We start from the raw sequence: 16,112 nt of genomic DNA on the forward strand, positions 1-16,112 counted from the left end.
AGTGCCGTGACCTGGCTGCTGGTCTTCTTGAAAATGATGGAGGAACGGAAAGTCTATCAATCAGTTGAGTAATTAGGCTGTAAAATCAAGGGTAGCTCTTCACTAGTACCCTGCAGCTCTGAAAAAAAAGCTATCTGAAAAAAAAAACACCTCGCACCTGAGATGTGTGAGGACTGACCCACAGTAGACATCAGGACGTGTTACTGCTGCTTGTGTGCTAGGCAGCACTGCTGACTCCCTGTACGTGACACTGAACTGATGAGACAGGCCGTGATCAAGAAGGACAAATTTAACGTAGAGCAGATGCAGGAGGAGATGACAAACAGTGAGGGATGAGCAGAGGCTGCTGTGCAATAGGACACAGAGAGCCTGGTTGGTTTGTTTACCTTAACAAAGCAGAGTCTGAGAGGATATACAGTTGCTTTCTCCAAATATAAGAGGGCTTGCCAAAGACTTTGAGTACAAGTATTTTTTGTTACACTGAAGGTAGCATCAGGAAAAAATGCATATATCTTGGCAATAAGCGTGTTCAGGCTGGATATTGAAAAACAGACCTCATCCATCGGGGGGTAAGGTTTTGGGATAATCCTCCAGTAAATGGGAGGCAAAGAGGCCTCCCTGCGTCGAGGTGGGCACTCGTTATTGCAGGCTGGGTTTGGGGGGGTGACCTGCTGGTGTTCCCAGCGTGCACCATTGATTTCAGGCATAGCAGGATTTATTTGAAAGAGAAGGGAGCTTAATTTTTGTACCACGTATCAGCTGTCTGTCAGTGATGCTCTCCTTTGGCACATGAGTATGTTTAATGCATTCAGAGGTACATGATGCCCTCCTGTTAGGGTATGTGGCAGAACTGCTGCTGGGAGAACACTAGTGAACGCAAACACCGTCAGGTCAGCGAATTCAGAAATGTGTAATGGGTCTTGGACTCTTCTTTGTCTCTTTTTTGTTTTGCTGTGGAAAACAACTTGCATTAATCAGTTACACAAGTATCTTTAAATTTATGCTTTGAAAAGAAGCGTTGCCTACTTCAAATTCTGAAGCTTTTCATAGCAAACCCGTGGAAAAAAATACTTGTTGGGGTTCTTAAGCTCCCATCGTTATCCCAAGATTAATCTGGGACTTCTTGCATAATGTATGAGAGGAGAAATGTCAGCAAAGGCAAAGCTCGAAAAGAGTGTTTCTGGAAGTGCCAAGTTACAGCTGAGGGTGACATCTACTTAAAAAGATCTCAAGTATGCAAGACTCACGAGTTAGGAACCCCAGTGCTCTCTTTTGAAGGAAAACGCACTGCAGCTTAAGCCAAATGAATTGTTCCACATATTTTTGTGACTTGTAACTCATCTGGTGGAAAGGCTGCAGTGGTGTTTAGGCAGCATTCTGCTCCGTTATTTTTTTGCCCTGGCAGCATGTTTGTTTGCAGTCTGAACAGTGCTGCCTCCCTGGGAATCTTCCACTGGAAAATGGATGTCTGTTGGACTGTACCTACCCCTGCATGTGCGTCCTCGCTGGCTCCAGCCCTGCCAGCTGCCTGGAGTTCAGCAAAAAGGAGCTGCAGGGAGCAAAGGTGTGGGAGATGGGGCTGCATACTGCTCACAGCCCACCCTGGGCCAGCGTGCATGCACCTGGTGTCACTCAGTGAGCTGCAGGGCGTTCCCTCCCAGGACAAGAAGGATGCTTTTCCATCCTTCAAGCACCGTGCTGCTCCGTGCCCGTGTTCCTGCTTGCAGGACCTTGATCAGTAAGAGTGATTGTAGCAGATGGTCACGAGAGTCACACACTGGAGATTTTTTGTTGTTGTTGCTGTTTTACTTCATTCATTGACCTTGTCTAGTTGGATTACAATCTCTTCAGCAAAGAATCCAAGTCTTATGTTTCTGCAGTGTTAGTGCAGTGGGGCCCTGAAATAGGAAAAGGATCTTCTGTGTGCTGCTCTTGTTCAACTAGTGATGATAATAATGTTCGTACTTTCTAGTTTTAATTGTTGTGAAGGTTCCTTGACCAAAGCAGAGCAGCCTGAAATAGAGCAGGAGGATGGCAGTGAAATGAGTGAAATCCCTGTGGTACATCACGTGTTGCATTTTAGTTGCATGTGGTTCTTGGAACTCCCTTCATGTAATTATCCACGTACAACAGTTCTTGTAAGGGTTTGTATCAATGCATGTTGCATTCTTAACTGTGGAGATGACCAACAGAGGGGCTGGGGGTTTGGGAGGACACTGGCCTTGCGGCCCCATAGTGCTGCTGCAGGTGGGTGGGATGGGGCAGAGCTCGTGGTGCTGGAGGTGAGGACACAGTGCTGTGAGAAGTGCTGCCATGTGTATGCTGCTCATTTGGGTCTGGAAATTGGGTCAGTTTTTAATTGCGTTGCTGGGGATAGCTCAGGCACTTAATAGCTTAATGGTTTGCTTCTCAAAATAAGCAGGAACAGAAGTGGGTCTGCTGCTGTGTTTTTCTTAGACTTAAAAATGTGATATATGTGTATAACTGTCACGTGTAGCAGGTCAGGAAAGCCCAGTGTACTCCTTCCTGCTTGCAAGTGCTGTTTCCTTCTTGGCACAAGAAGGTGTTTCTCAGTAAGCACTGCTCTGGCAGTGAGCAGTCTGGTCTGCCTCCTGCTCACCCGGTGCTGCTGTTCTGCACGGGCAGACAAGGTTGTTTCACCTGAGGCAGAAAATCTTGAAGAACATTTTGAAAAGCTCTGCAGATTTAGCTCAAATGCCAAACTGATTCGGAGCAGGAGAAGCTAAACTGATACAAACTGGGTGTTGATTTGGTGTCATTGTGTTTTCCATAGGGCCTCGCAGGGCTGACTGTGATGTTGCAGCCGAGGGGGGTGTGTTGGCTTATGGAGCCTGGGCCCTGCTATTCCTTGCTGGCCGTGGGATGTACTGATCCCCACAGCTGTGGCTTCAATGAAATTCACTGGTAATGGAAAATTTCACTTAGCTGGTCGAGCCTGTCCTAATCCTGAAATGTTTAGAACGATCTACTTAGGGTTTAAAGATTTTTTCAGCATATAAAAGGAAAAGCCCAGCAAGGTATATGGATGAGACTGCATTCATCTTTTCTTACTTATCTCCTTTAGAAGTACCCTGCAGCTATCCTGCTTACATGTGTGACGGTTATTAGGAAAAATAAATGAGCGAGTGTACAATGGATATAAAAATATCTCATGTGATGAGAGTGGCTCTGCATCCCGGCTGGTTTCATATGCTGTTTCTTCTCATGGCTCTTGTTTCCTTTCCTCCTTTTTGACTCATCTAGGTTTTAATAGCTGTCGCCTTTAATGAATTTTAGAGATTTGAAAAGGAAATTTAAGAAAAGAGAGAATGCAAACTGTCCTGTTGCCCAATAGCAAGTGGCGATCTTAGTAATCCAGGACTCCTGACACTCCCTGGGGGCTTCAGGGTGAGCCAGCCTTGTGCAGAGCTACTTGCAGCTACAGCTCGTTTCTTTGTATGGATAGCTTGGAATTGATAGATGCATGAGAAATTAAAGGGTTGGCAAGGGACCCTGGTTTGGGGTAGAACTTAAGGCTGAGAGGAGGATTATTTTCTTCTGTAGTAAAAGAGGGAGCTGAAGAAGGAAGTTCTGTGAAGGATGTTACAAGAAGACTGCTCCTGCAGGCTGACAGAAAGTGGTACGATTTTATACTGAGAGGTGGGCAGCAGGGATGGCTGTTTCACTTCCAGTCTGTTGTTCAGTGACTTCTTACTATTCCAAATTAGTCTGCTGCAAAGCTGTACAACATCAGTGTCTGCCAAAATGGCAGCACAGGCCATCTACTGTCATGGAGGTGGTCTAAGGGGTTATTTAGGGAGCTGTTCCTGTGTAATTCTTTCTGTTTCCTCTGTGCCCAGCGCATCCAACACAAGAAGTCCCCTTCTCTGGCAGCGGAGGACTCAGTGTGTGTTGCCAGTACTTGCCTTACCAGCTCTCCTGTGCCATGCACCTTTGCTGAGTGCGCTTTTCCCTCTTCCTCTGGGGATGGAGTTTGGTATCTGGAGAGAGAAGGGGAAGAGGGCTGTTTTCAAGGCAGATCACAAACCTGGAGAAAACAGAGTGGAATAGGCCATCTCCTTAAACACCTGTCTCACCATGGGTACTGCTGAGCTCTGGAATCCAGTTCTGCTAGAGAGATCCTTAACTGTTTCCAAAAGCTGCAGAGGAGCTTCCTGCTGAGGAACTCTCTTTTCCTTTCCTTGATAGCAGAGGAGCTGGGGAGGTCAGAGAGATGTCAGGATGTGGCCCTGTGTGATGTGCTCAGCTCCGTGGCTGCCAGCATCCTGGGGTCTGAGCAGGGCATCTGTATGGGAGCCTGCACTTTTCCACTTCTGATTGACAAGGTGGTGGTGTTGGAAATATCACGAAGTTAACGGTAGAAATGGTATGAATACAGTCTGAAGATGTAGCAGTACATTGCAGTTTTACATCCAGAGCACACTGCTTGAGGTACTGGCAGTCAAAGCTCATCACCAAATGAGAAGTAATAAAATCAGATTCAAGGTTTTTCTTATTAGCATCTCCTGGACAGCCATTCCTCCCACCTCATTGCTACACAGGAACTTGAAGATACAGCCATAGCTGTGTCCTACACAGCTTCGTACAGATGAATTACTTCACACTGCTTTTTTTTTTGCCCCCCCTATCTGAATAGACTTCTGTATGGAAGAATGTCTGTACCAGCTCATGTGATGTAATAAAGACTATAAAAATACAATATGACTTTTGTACGTATAGTTGCTTATAATGAGAGTTAGGTGTAAGGGTTTAATTCAGGAGGCACACAATAGAAGCATTGTAGTTAGCAGTGGCTGACACGTCTCTCAAAGCTCCAAATAGGTTGTACTATAAATACAGCCTCTTGTTTTGCAATTGACATTTTGCTAGTGGGTGGCTAATTGCTAATTTGAAGGGAAATAGACCAGAGATCTAATATTAATAACTAATTAATAGTTATGTGGATATTTTAAGTATTTTTTCTGCTTATTTTAGGCATGTTTTATTCATGTGCTCTGTGAATCCTTCTTTGCATATACATGTTTAATTCTGAAATTCTCGCTTCAGTGGCATTCAGGCCTGTGTGCTTGTGCAAACCGAGGCTGGAACGCCACGGCAGGTTGGTTGTCTTTCTCAAACCCACTTCTGCTGAATGATAATTTGAAAGAAGGCAAATGGCACTTGAGGAAGCTATTTTAAGAAAAAAACCTTCCTCTTGAACCAAGGCCTGAGAGGAAAGCCAGCAGCATGCTGCCTGCCTCGTATCACCTTAGTGAATCAGCGTCAGCACTAGATGTTCTCCTGAGTATAAGGTAAAATATAGGAGCACGTTTAGGCTGCTTTGCTCCAGGAGGTAAGCATGGCCCTGTTGCTCTGTGGCTCTCGTACCACTGCTCTCAGTGCCCGTAACGCTGCCCTGGAAATCACTGTGGGCTGCTTTGCCCTTGGAATGAAATCCCAGTTTGCGGTTGCCTGATATTTTCTGATCTGTTGTATCGCAGTATTAAATGTGTTCCTGTGAACTTGGGCTCTGCCTGTACTGTATCCATGTCTGTCCCGTGGTGCAGGTAGCTGCTGTCAGCATGCGTGAATAACTCAAGAGGAGCAAAAACTCCTTCCCTGCTATTTGTAGAGCACCTACTATTCATTTTGCTAGCTGTGCTGAGGGATTTAAACTGTGTCCTAGAAAGCACTTGCTCTTGCTGGATTAAAACCTTTCTGGCTGCTGTTGGTGAGACTCACGTGTCAGAGGAGCAGTGGAGGGGCTGCATTTCTGCAGCAAAGTGTTCCAACACTTACAGCAGCCATGAGTGCAAGCCATCAGGGCCAGCCTGGCAGCAGTGCCTGGGTCAGCAGTCCTCTGCAGTACTGCCTCATTCAAGGCCTGGCCACTGGGCTGAGGGCTGAACGTTCAGTTGTCCTCCCCTTGCTCAGTGCGGCTGGTAACCCGGCCCAACTGCAGGGCTCTGCAGGATGGCTGGTAGTTACCTGCTCCGGGGGTTTTGACCTAGCTCTAGTGTTAGAGTACTTGCTGCTTTCCTCGGTTCTGTGAGATTCAAGGCATGCCATGTTTGTGTACCTGCATCCTGTGTGTGCTCCTGTAGGAAGAGCAGTCTTTAGATTTCAGGGTAACCATCGCTGGCAGAGGATACATGTAAAGCATCTTCACGTGCTCTGTGTAGGGCTGGAGGCTTGAGTGTCTGGTTACATCTTTAAGTTTGGAGGTATGAGCTGTGGTAGTGACTGGGTTTCTGTTTGTTTGCATGTATATACTGTAAGGTATTCTGCCATCTGAATGAATATTTCACCTGTTTCCCTTGTTTTCTTCTAACGTTTAATTAATACCTTCATAGGTGCACCTTGAGCTGCTCCTGCTTTCAGTATGGTACTTTCCCATAACAATATGGAACTTTCTGACTAGCACCGAACGTCACTGTCTGCAACATATTCTCATGTCACGAAAAGCCCAATGCGTCTGAAAAACAAGTCATGTGGCTTTCCACAAACAAATATTTTTTCAGTGTATTTGGAAGATGTTTAGAAATGCTGTCTTCAGGCCTTTACAGCCAAGAAACCAATCAGGACAATCAGGAACGGTTAAAAAGGGATGACTTGTATTAGTTGGATTATAACAAGACTACAATAGTGTAAAAGTGAGGCGTGACAGATTAGTTTGTAGTATGGACGCTGTAGATTTTGGTAGTTGTTGCCTTTAATAAACCAACCTGTTCAGCAATGTGCAGCTGCAGTGTTTCCAATATTGGAGGAAAGCAGTCTCCATTTCCATGTCAGAATCTGTTGTGTCAAGCAGAGCTGTGAGCACTGGGAAGCGTTCAGCTCTGGGAGCGTGGGCTGTTCCTGGGATGTATGCTGCAAAATAGCAAAGGGAGAAATGGAGGAAGGAAAAAATCCAGTCTTCAGTGCATGGAGAATGCTGGTCAACAGGAATGCCGAAGCTACTTTGCTTATGTTCTAATTCTTGGATTGCTTTTATGTAATCTTTGGAAGACGTGTCTCATATGGAGAATTCATGGTGTGGTGGAACTCAGAAACCCATTAATGCTCATTGAGATGTGTGCACTGCCTCTGTGTGCACCCTCAGCAGCTACTCTGATAGAAAATCTTTTGAGTGCCATCACTGGAGTTTGAAGATGTCATCTACTCTGGTAATATATGGCTTCTTAAAGTGTTAAGCTGATGGATTATGGAACTGACAGTGATTAAAGAGGAAAAGAGTGAAGCGTTCACTTGGGACGTTGCTTTGGGGTGGTCAGAGCACAACATTAATATTCTACTGTTAAAGATCTTCAACTTTATCATTTCATTTCCAGAACCTGGAGTGTTTTGCCAACAAAGAGCTTCCGATAGTATTGTGTGCCTAAAGATGTAAATCTGTGAAGCTTTGCTTGTCTTTGGCATTTCAGTCCATGTCTTGCCATTGCCATCCTGGGAAGCTTTATGGAAAACATCGGCTTTCTGGGCTTAGAAGCTTACAAGATGCAATCTTCCTGGTTGTTACTTGGGTATAGTTAGTGACCCAAGGTCTTGAAACATACAGTGATTAAACATCAGCCCTGGCTGCTCCTTGGCCTCCGCTGTAGCATGCGTGCGTGGTGGGGGTCAGGTGGAGCAGGCAGCGACCCAACCTGCCTTCCAGCATTGCTGGGTTGTGCTCTTTGGAAGCTGAGGAATTACGGCAGTGAGTGCAAGAGATCTGCTTTTCAGGAGCAGTTCTAGGTGACTGATGTGAGTTTTTCAACCCAGGAGTTTAACTTCCTTAAACAACATCTCGTGTTAGGTTGGTTTGGATTGTTTGCTTTGTTTTGTTTTTAATCTCCATTGTGGCCAAAGGGAATCTGTAATGCTGTTTGCAGGGACAGAATGGAACCGTCTCATTGTTATAGATGAACCAGGCTTTATTTTGTTAATGCATTACTTGAATTTCAGCTTTTCTGCTGGTGACATTTATTGGTTGGATGGCCTCTGAAACAGAGGGATTAGAGGGAATAAGTGGCGGTGAGCAGATCAGATCTCACCGTGATGTTTGCTTTTATGCAAACAGAGGGAAATGAGACCAGGAGTTACGCTGCCCTTGTAGGACAGTGAAAAGAAGGGCTCATTGGTGCGTTAAGTGTTCAGAATATCCAAATTGCATCCACTGCTCTAAGCTCAAGATAGAGTTTTTCATTTCATGTCAGCTTATACTGCGTTCCTTTTCTGCACGTCGCCTTTGCAGCATTGTTGGTTACAGCTGTACTCATCACGCACTAAGAAAACAACAGCAAATACTATTAGCAGGCGCTCCAGTGGGGAAGAAAGCAGTAAACAATACTTCTTTAAAGTGGATAATTTCTCTCTCCCTCATGGGCCACGTTCAGTTTACACATCAGTACTTTTTATGAGTGCTTGATTTACTCCTTTTTTTTCTTTCCAAGTATATGTGATTTAATATCAGAGTAAGTGAAACCCCAGGCAATTTTTCAGAGCTGTTATTTGTTTGTTAAAAATCCATTTTGTTTTTGGTTACTAAAAACAAAATTGCATTGACTTAAAAAATCCCCAGTCCAAATGTTAGTAAGGATTTTGGTGATAACTCGTGGTCAGGGAGCATCTGTAATGGAAATCGCTGCCCAAAAGCTTAGGGCTGTGCACCAGAGTGTGCTTATAAGGGAGACTCGGTCTACTTTGGGTTGCATTAACTTAGAGGAATGCTAGATGCGCTTTTTTCACCCATATTTCTTTAAGTTAGCAAAACTAAAACGTGGTGGGGAAAAAATAAGAGGGAAATATATTATATATATATATACACACGCACACACAAAACAGTGTAATGAGGGAAGAGGTGCTGGTGCTTGCGCAGCGTGGGTGCGTGGCTGAGCCGGGAGCACGCCCTAGCGGTGGGTGACCCAGCCCAGCAGCCCCAGGACACCGCCTGCTGCTTCCAAGTACTGCAGTGTGAACTTTGGTTTTCTGTCACATCTGGAGCTGTCCTTTGACACAACGGCGTGTTGTGCGTTTACACTGGGCATCGTCGGAGGTGTCAGTAGTTTGATAAAACACCCACTCCGTAATGGGTTGTGAAATGTGGAAACTATATATATTTACTTTTTATATGCAATTTAAAAATACACCGACATTTTAAGCTGTGGAGAGAAGGAGCTTAGCTCACAACAAGGCACAAATTCTTACACAGTGAGCGTTTCTGTAACAGATCTCGTCATTACAGTTGCTAACTAGAGTCATGTGAAGCGCTGGCTTTCCAGATCATCCACATTTTTGCATTATTTTCTGTCCTTGTCCTCTCCCTGAGGCTGATTATTTTTTTCTTGCCACATTATTAGCTGTTCCCCTCTTCCCAAGCATTTCTGTTGTTGTTGTAAACAAGACTGTAGACTTGCAGTTTATTTATTGTTATGTGTTTCCTCCAGCTTCCCCGAGATATTTCTAGCTAGGCATCTCATAGGAAAGAGAAATAAAAGACAGCATGTGCAGCTACATCCAGTCCCCAGCACTGCTGCAGACTGAAGCTCTGAAGGTTAAATCTAGTAGGGGAAATTCCACCCTGTGATGTGCTCCATTTCAGCACATCGCTTGGTAGGAACGCAATTAAAAGTGGAGTCATAGGAGCATGAGGATGGGGAGAGACCTCTAGGATCACTGCTCACTGCCCACGTCCCTCAGTGCCTCATCTCCACGGTTGCTGAATGCCTGCAGGTTCAGCGACCGCCGCTCCCTGGGCAGCCTGTGCCAGTGCCCCACATCTATTCAGTGTCATGCAAGGCTTTGTAGGGCACACCGTAAATTTGACCGAAGTCATTAATTTGAAACCTGCTGCAACTGTTTCCAGGGTGACTGTGACTTGGGGGTTCCCAGATCGCGCCGTGTGATGCAGATGAAAGGCAACACTGGTGCTTAGTCATCCCAGGGGCTGGGTAGGCTGGGCCCTACGCGTAATTCTCACCGTGTGCCCTCTCAACCCTCTCCATCCCATGGCAAATTAGTTAACTGTAAACAGATTTCCTGTTGTTGTTGTAGGGGAGGCTAATAGAGCAGCGAGCTTCTGGTGTTTGGTGTACGTTGTGCTTTTATGTGTGCTCTGTGGGGAATCGAGGAGAGGAAAGGAATTCCTCTTGAACTGGCTTCTGTTCAGGATGTGGCAGCGCGCTGCTTTCCTTCAGGGCCTCCTTGTTCTTTCTCCTATTTGGCATCATTTTGGGGGTAATATCAATTAGTTACTTCAAACAGCGTGTGCTCTGAATGAATGATAAACACTTAATGCAGAACGCAAGAAGTTCAAAGCATGTAAATATTGAAAGGCACCGTTCCCTCAGCTCAGCCAGCGGGGCAGCAGCCCCTCGTGGTGATCACAGAATCATGGGATCGTTCGGATTGGAAGGGATCCTTAAAGGTCATCTAGTCCAACTCCCCTGCAGTGAACGGGGATGTGATCTATTGCACCATCGTTCATCTTGCAGTTAAAACATTTTAAGCGTTCTGAACTTTGCTTCTGTTTTGTTTTCTTTTAATTTTATTTTTTAAGTTCAGTGTTATCAATGCACTTGGTATGTACACTACACTTTGCAGGAAGTGATCAAAGCAGCACGTAATATCTGAGCAGGGAATTCTTACTACAGTAATATAGGTCAGGACCTCCCACTCAGCTTCAGCTCTGTCTGTGCATCTTGCTACAGCGTGGGAGCAGGACGCTTGTCAAATCCAGGCTGGTGGATGGGAGGAATCTTCTTTTTTATTCTTCTTTTCCAAGAAATGGCAGGGGCAGCAATGAATGGACTGACTTGTGTTAGTCGGAAGCTGCTGATCTCCGCCACCATTGACTTTACACCCATCTTGGGAACTTGATAACAGAGTACTGAAGGGGTTCATAGAGTTCAAAGGCGCCGTGAAGTTGTAGTGCTGCCTGCTGTTGAAGGCATGAGTTGTCTTTTTTGGGTTTGGTCCTGGTTTTAAGGAGGTGCTTGGGAAGTTTCGATGTTGGCTATAATGCATTAGTCAGCCTTTATGGCGGGAGTTTAGTATTTAGAAAAAAAAATTGCTGTTTTCTTCTTCTTGCATCTGGGAGAGGTTTTCTGTTTCATAAGCTACGTTTCACTTCAAACAGCATTTTTTTTTTTTGATAGGTGATTCTTCTGTTGCTGTGCCCAGGCAGTGTTCCTGCTCTTTTACCTTCAAGCCTTTCTCCTTAATCCCTTAGTTTATGTCAGCTTTCTCTCCAATGATTTAATCTGTAATGAATATCCGTGGTAGGAATCTGTGTTACATAAAGGTATGATCAGTAATTGTTCTGATCACAGGTGTAGAATGTACGTAAGTCCTAGGGAGCGGTTAAGCTTTGAAGTCACTTGTGGAAATTAACTTCATAAGAGTATCCTAAGGATTCCTCCATAGAGCATGCTCCTAACTGGCTGATGTTAAACTCACTTCTGCCATAGTCAGTTATGGAAAGCACTGGATGGGTTGGTCATGGCCTTGTGTTTCCTATTTGTTGTCTTACTGCTGAAATATTTTAGTTGTGTACTTTGGCAAGACTTAAACAAGGCGCCACATCCATACTGTGCCTTTCCTAAACTGGATCCTCACAGAGTTCCCATTTTGTACATATGAGCAGACAAAAGGAAGAGGACTTCCATTGGAGTGAACGCTCGGTGCTGTACTGGGGTTTTGTTATCAACTGAGAGTGAGAAGAGAGTAAAATTGAATCTGTGTCTTTAAAAAAATTTTTAAACTTATTCCATATAAGTAATTGAAGTCCTTATTTTTTTGTTTATTGGTTTTGTTGCATAAAAATATATTATAATCTTCAGGAAACTGAATGTTGTTTTAATGCTTTCACTAAAAAGACTGGTAGAAAAATAGCTTTTATCCTTTTTTCATCTGTTAAAATAAGTATTGATAGAAACTATCATAATATGGTTTGTGTTACAGGTGGTGTAATACCAGGGGCTGCACTGCTGCCACATCACAGTTTTGTGGGGTTTCAGAGAGTAGTTCTGGTAAGGACACTCAATGATTTATCTCTTTTATTTCTCATAAAAGTGGACTGATAATTTGGTGCGATTTAGAATTAGTAATTATAGCTATGTGCATTTGCAGTGTTTGTTAGGTATCTGTTTTTGCAGTCCACCGAATCTCTACGTTAAGTGTTCTTTTATTCAGTGGTATTTTAACAGCTCCTTTTGGAGCTGTTATTGTCTAATGTGTAAATCCATATTCGCTTTATTGAGAGCTGTTAAAATATAACACATCAATTCACAGCATGGATATATTAATAACTAGACCTTTTGACAAAGCATCTTGTACGAGCCATCTCGTCTACGTGATGTGCACATCCTTAGTGTGCATCGGCTTCAGAAAGGGATGGGGGAGGCGTGAAAGTTGTGTTTTCATTATAGTGTGGGTGTTTCTGTTTTTTTGTTTTCAAGCACCAAAGTCTTTGCTTCCTAAAGGAAAACAAGAGTACGCTGTTCAGAGGGAAGACTCCCAGACTGTGTGCTGTTATCACTCTTCTTAGGTTTAATGTACAGTCATGGTTTTGCAATTGTTTGCTTTCAATGTATGTAGCTGCAATCCCTCTATCATTTCTCTTGACTTAGCATACTTTTCTTAAACACGCTTTCTTATCTTTAGTCTCCTCTCTTCTGCGTGGCTGGCGTTACAAGGGAGAGGAGATTACCTTACTTTCTCTAATAAAGGGAAAATTCATTCTGAACCGGTCTAGCAACAGCAGTGCTTACGTATTGTGCAAGAGCACAATCGAGTATTTGTTCTTGCAGCAGTGGATAACTGACACTGCATTGGTGTCTGTAGGATTATTAATATATGCTGTAATTTAACAAATGTCTTGTAGGTGGAGCAGATGTCTTTTTTAATTTTTTTTATATGTCACAGTCTCTTAAATTTTTCGCGAGCCTTTCTTGTGTACTCTTAAATCCATAGAGGGCACTCAAAGATAGGAGTCTGTTTCTGAAACAAACCCTGCAAGTAGACCCCACAGCCTGCAGAAGGAATCTGCTCACTGTTCTTAATGGCCTTGCTCTTGCAAGGCACTGTTTTATGGGCTGTGCTCCAACGAATCACTTAAGCAATTGAAGTCAATGTGACTATAATATGCTTAAATATTCTTCTGGATTGATCCCTAGCTCTCTATACTTTCACAAGCTGTTTTCCAACTTCTGAAAACAAGGTGGGGTGCACGTGAATTTCTTAGTAGGGTTCTCTAGTCAGCCTAATGACTCTGTGTTGTACTGTGTTGTCTGTTGGATTTTATTGCTTGTTTGTTTTGCTTTCCCATCCCCCTTCTTTTGTTAAAGTTTTACTGGCTGAAAAATTGGGGAAGTCAAAGGATGTCATCTTGAAGGTGCAGGTGAATGGGTGTAAAGGTTGAAGCAGTTTTCACTGTTGTCATTGAGTTAGATTGCCATATCCAATATAGGTACATGGTAACGTTCATGCTGGATGTTTTCCAGCCCTGTAAATAGATAATATCTTGAACATGCTCAAATAATGTGTATGCTTATGTTCATTTCTAAATCTTGGAGTAGAAGAATAAAGGCTCTCAGTTTTATATGAGAGGAGCAGGATCACGAAGTTTTGAGTAGTAGTGTTACTCAAGAATATTAAAAGGAGATTCTGCAAAGTGAAGACACTGCAGCTTTATAAATATTGTAAGAAATGAAAGATGATGGGATCTCTTTGGAGGCTGAAAAACATGGAGGATTTTTCAAAATGTTGTGGGCAATTTGTGCATTCGTTATTAAAGTGTAATGTGATCTTGCAAAGACGTGGCCTTCTTCCCCTCTGCCATCTCTTTATTTTTAAATAGCTCTTCCATTACTGGAAATGGGTGAGCAGAATTATTCACACATGGAAACCTGGGGCTCCTGTGTTGGAGGTGAGGTAAAGATAACCCAGCATGGAGTGTTTCTTTTTTCAAAAGCTGTCCTGTTTAATTTCTTTAAGTCTGAACTAGTGGTAGTTAACATGATAGCTCAGCTCCGCAAAAGATAGCACAGAGGTCATGTGTGGGGCAGTTTGAAGACAATTTCTCTGCAGCTGTATATGTAATAGTAGCCTGCAGTTGTAAGCTATGGTGTATTTCCATCTCTGCTGACGTTTAGCTTTTCTGCGTGAAACTGTTTTCTCTACGTGAAACACAAAACCACAATCACATTCCTAACAGTGCCAGCAGAGGACAGTTTGCCTTGTTAAGTGAGGGGGAATCCATGTCGGACACATGATGCATCTTCAAATGGTGAATCGGTTGCTTCAAAGGGGATTAATTCAAAAATTTATGAGACTAGATGTCTGATGTCGGCCTAAGCAGTCAGAAGTGTCCTGGTTTTGAACTTCTTGTCTGAATTGGATCCTTTGTGACTTTAATCAATTTTACAGTAGTTTCTTTAGTAAGCTCCTGCCTCTGCTGAACAAAACCATTGGCTTTTAAAATTTAAAGTTTTTGTGTGTGTGTGTAGCCATTCACTGTACACACTTGTGTACAGCTTTGAAGGATGTTTCCCTCAAGACAGAGGCCTTATCCAGCACAGGCTGCTCTGTAATGGCTTTTTATATATGATGCACTATAGCGAAAATAGTGCTCTTTTAAAACAGCCTGTAATATTTTGTAGAAGCTCCTTTTGTGTGCCTCTGCAGTTGTGATCGAATTCTTCTCATCAGAGGCCCTCTGTGCAGTGCCAAATGAGCAAGAGCACTTGGTACATGTCTTTAACCTTCAGAGAGCAATGTGATTACAGATACAGGTGACTTTGCAATGTGTAGGAGCCATCTGGGGCTATGTCGTGGCAAGCATGTCCCAGGAAGGATTCCTTTACATAAAAATATGCCTCAAGACTTAACAAAAAACAGCAAAACAACAACGAAACAAGTGAAGCATCAGAACTTGGCACTCATTCAGCGTTGCCAGTAGTCTAGGCTAATTTGTTAGGTAAAAGATTCCACTTTCAGAGGACAAGGAGAGAGGCTTGTTTTTATTTTTCAGGGTGTTTAGTGAAAGAGAAGACTGTTCTTGATGAATCAGATATTGGAACGACTCCCAGTAAAGAAAGGATGCGTTGCAGGGTATGGAAAATCTTATCAAGGACGATGACTGTAGTATATGTCTTTTCTGTGTGTTAGAGGCACATCAGCTCACAATACGTGCTTTTCTTAATATTTTGCTGGAAGACCTTCAGTACACCTTCATTTAGAGGGGAGAAAATAAAAAAAAACAAGTGCTGGAGTTAGGAAGGGGATTGGATTAACGGCTAGCTAAGCTTTGGAGGCATAATTAAATGGAAATACTAGTAGAGCTAATACAGATTGAGATATTCCATGCTAAAATAAATGGTATTGTGGCCTAGGTAATGTTTGGGTTTATTTTTTTTTTTTGCTCGTGGCAAATCACACAGTAAAAGGAGATGGTACAGAGTAGGATGTGGAGATGCGGGGACTGAAGGTACACACTGTTGTGTGCTCAGAGCCTGAAAACTGTGTAAATTGAGCGCTGTCAGGCTTAGAGAACAGTGGCTGCACCGGTACCAGGGCCTGGGTGTTTCTGTTGGACGTGTGTCCCGGAGAGGGCTGTGTGTGCAGCTCTGCTCGTGCAGTCAGCGTGCTGTCCCGCAGCGGAGCGCGGCCATCTGCTCCGCCAGTCAGTGCCTTGCCTCCCGTTCTAGAGCGTGTGGTAGAGACGCTGACAGCCGCGAGAGAGAGAGATGATGAGAGAACGGTGGCCCGGCAATGCCCGAGCTTTCATGTCAGTCTCTTACCATATGGTGCTTGTGCTGTCACAAGGCTTTTAGCTGTGCTGTGCTCTGTCTGAGCAGTGGTTACGGAGCTGCTGAGCAATCCCCACCTCCCCCAGCTCCAACACTGCTGTTGCTGCCTTTGATTCTAAGAAGCTGTCACATCCAAAAGCAGTTCTGTGCCCTCATGCCTACATCTGCATGACCTGCACCACCAGCCCTTTGTCTGCCTCTGCCTGCAGACACATCTTGGCACATCCCCAGCCCATTACACCAGTATTGCAGCCTGGTGCTCAGTGCAGTAAAAGAAGAAGTAAGGATGCAACTTTTGTTTATTTTTAAGATGGTAAATAT

General features: G+C 43.9%; 1 protein-coding gene across 2 annotated transcripts in view; it reads left to right on the plus strand.

Moving 5' to 3' along the window:
* The window catches only part of TBL1XR1 (TBL1X/Y related 1), an 84,899-nt gene that overhangs the window by 41,826 nt on the left and 26,961 nt on the right, over positions 1 to 16,112 (plus strand). The window contains exon 3 of one of the 2 annotated variants that reach the window (XM_065748366.1): positions 11,944 to 12,011. The exons of the other annotated variant lie outside the window; for it this stretch is intronic. The gene's annotated coding sequence lies outside the window, so the exon portion shown is untranslated. The remainder of the gene's footprint in view (positions 1 to 11,943; positions 12,012 to 16,112) is intronic. 2 annotated transcript variants of the gene reach the window in all.

This window comes from Cyrtonyx montezumae, unplaced genomic scaffold (genome assembly GCF_038088225.1).
Source record: "Cyrtonyx montezumae isolate F1298 unplaced genomic scaffold, pur_monq_1.0 scaffold_5, whole genome shotgun sequence".
Taxonomy (NCBI): Eukaryota; Metazoa; Chordata; class Aves; order Galliformes; family Odontophoridae; genus Cyrtonyx; species Cyrtonyx montezumae.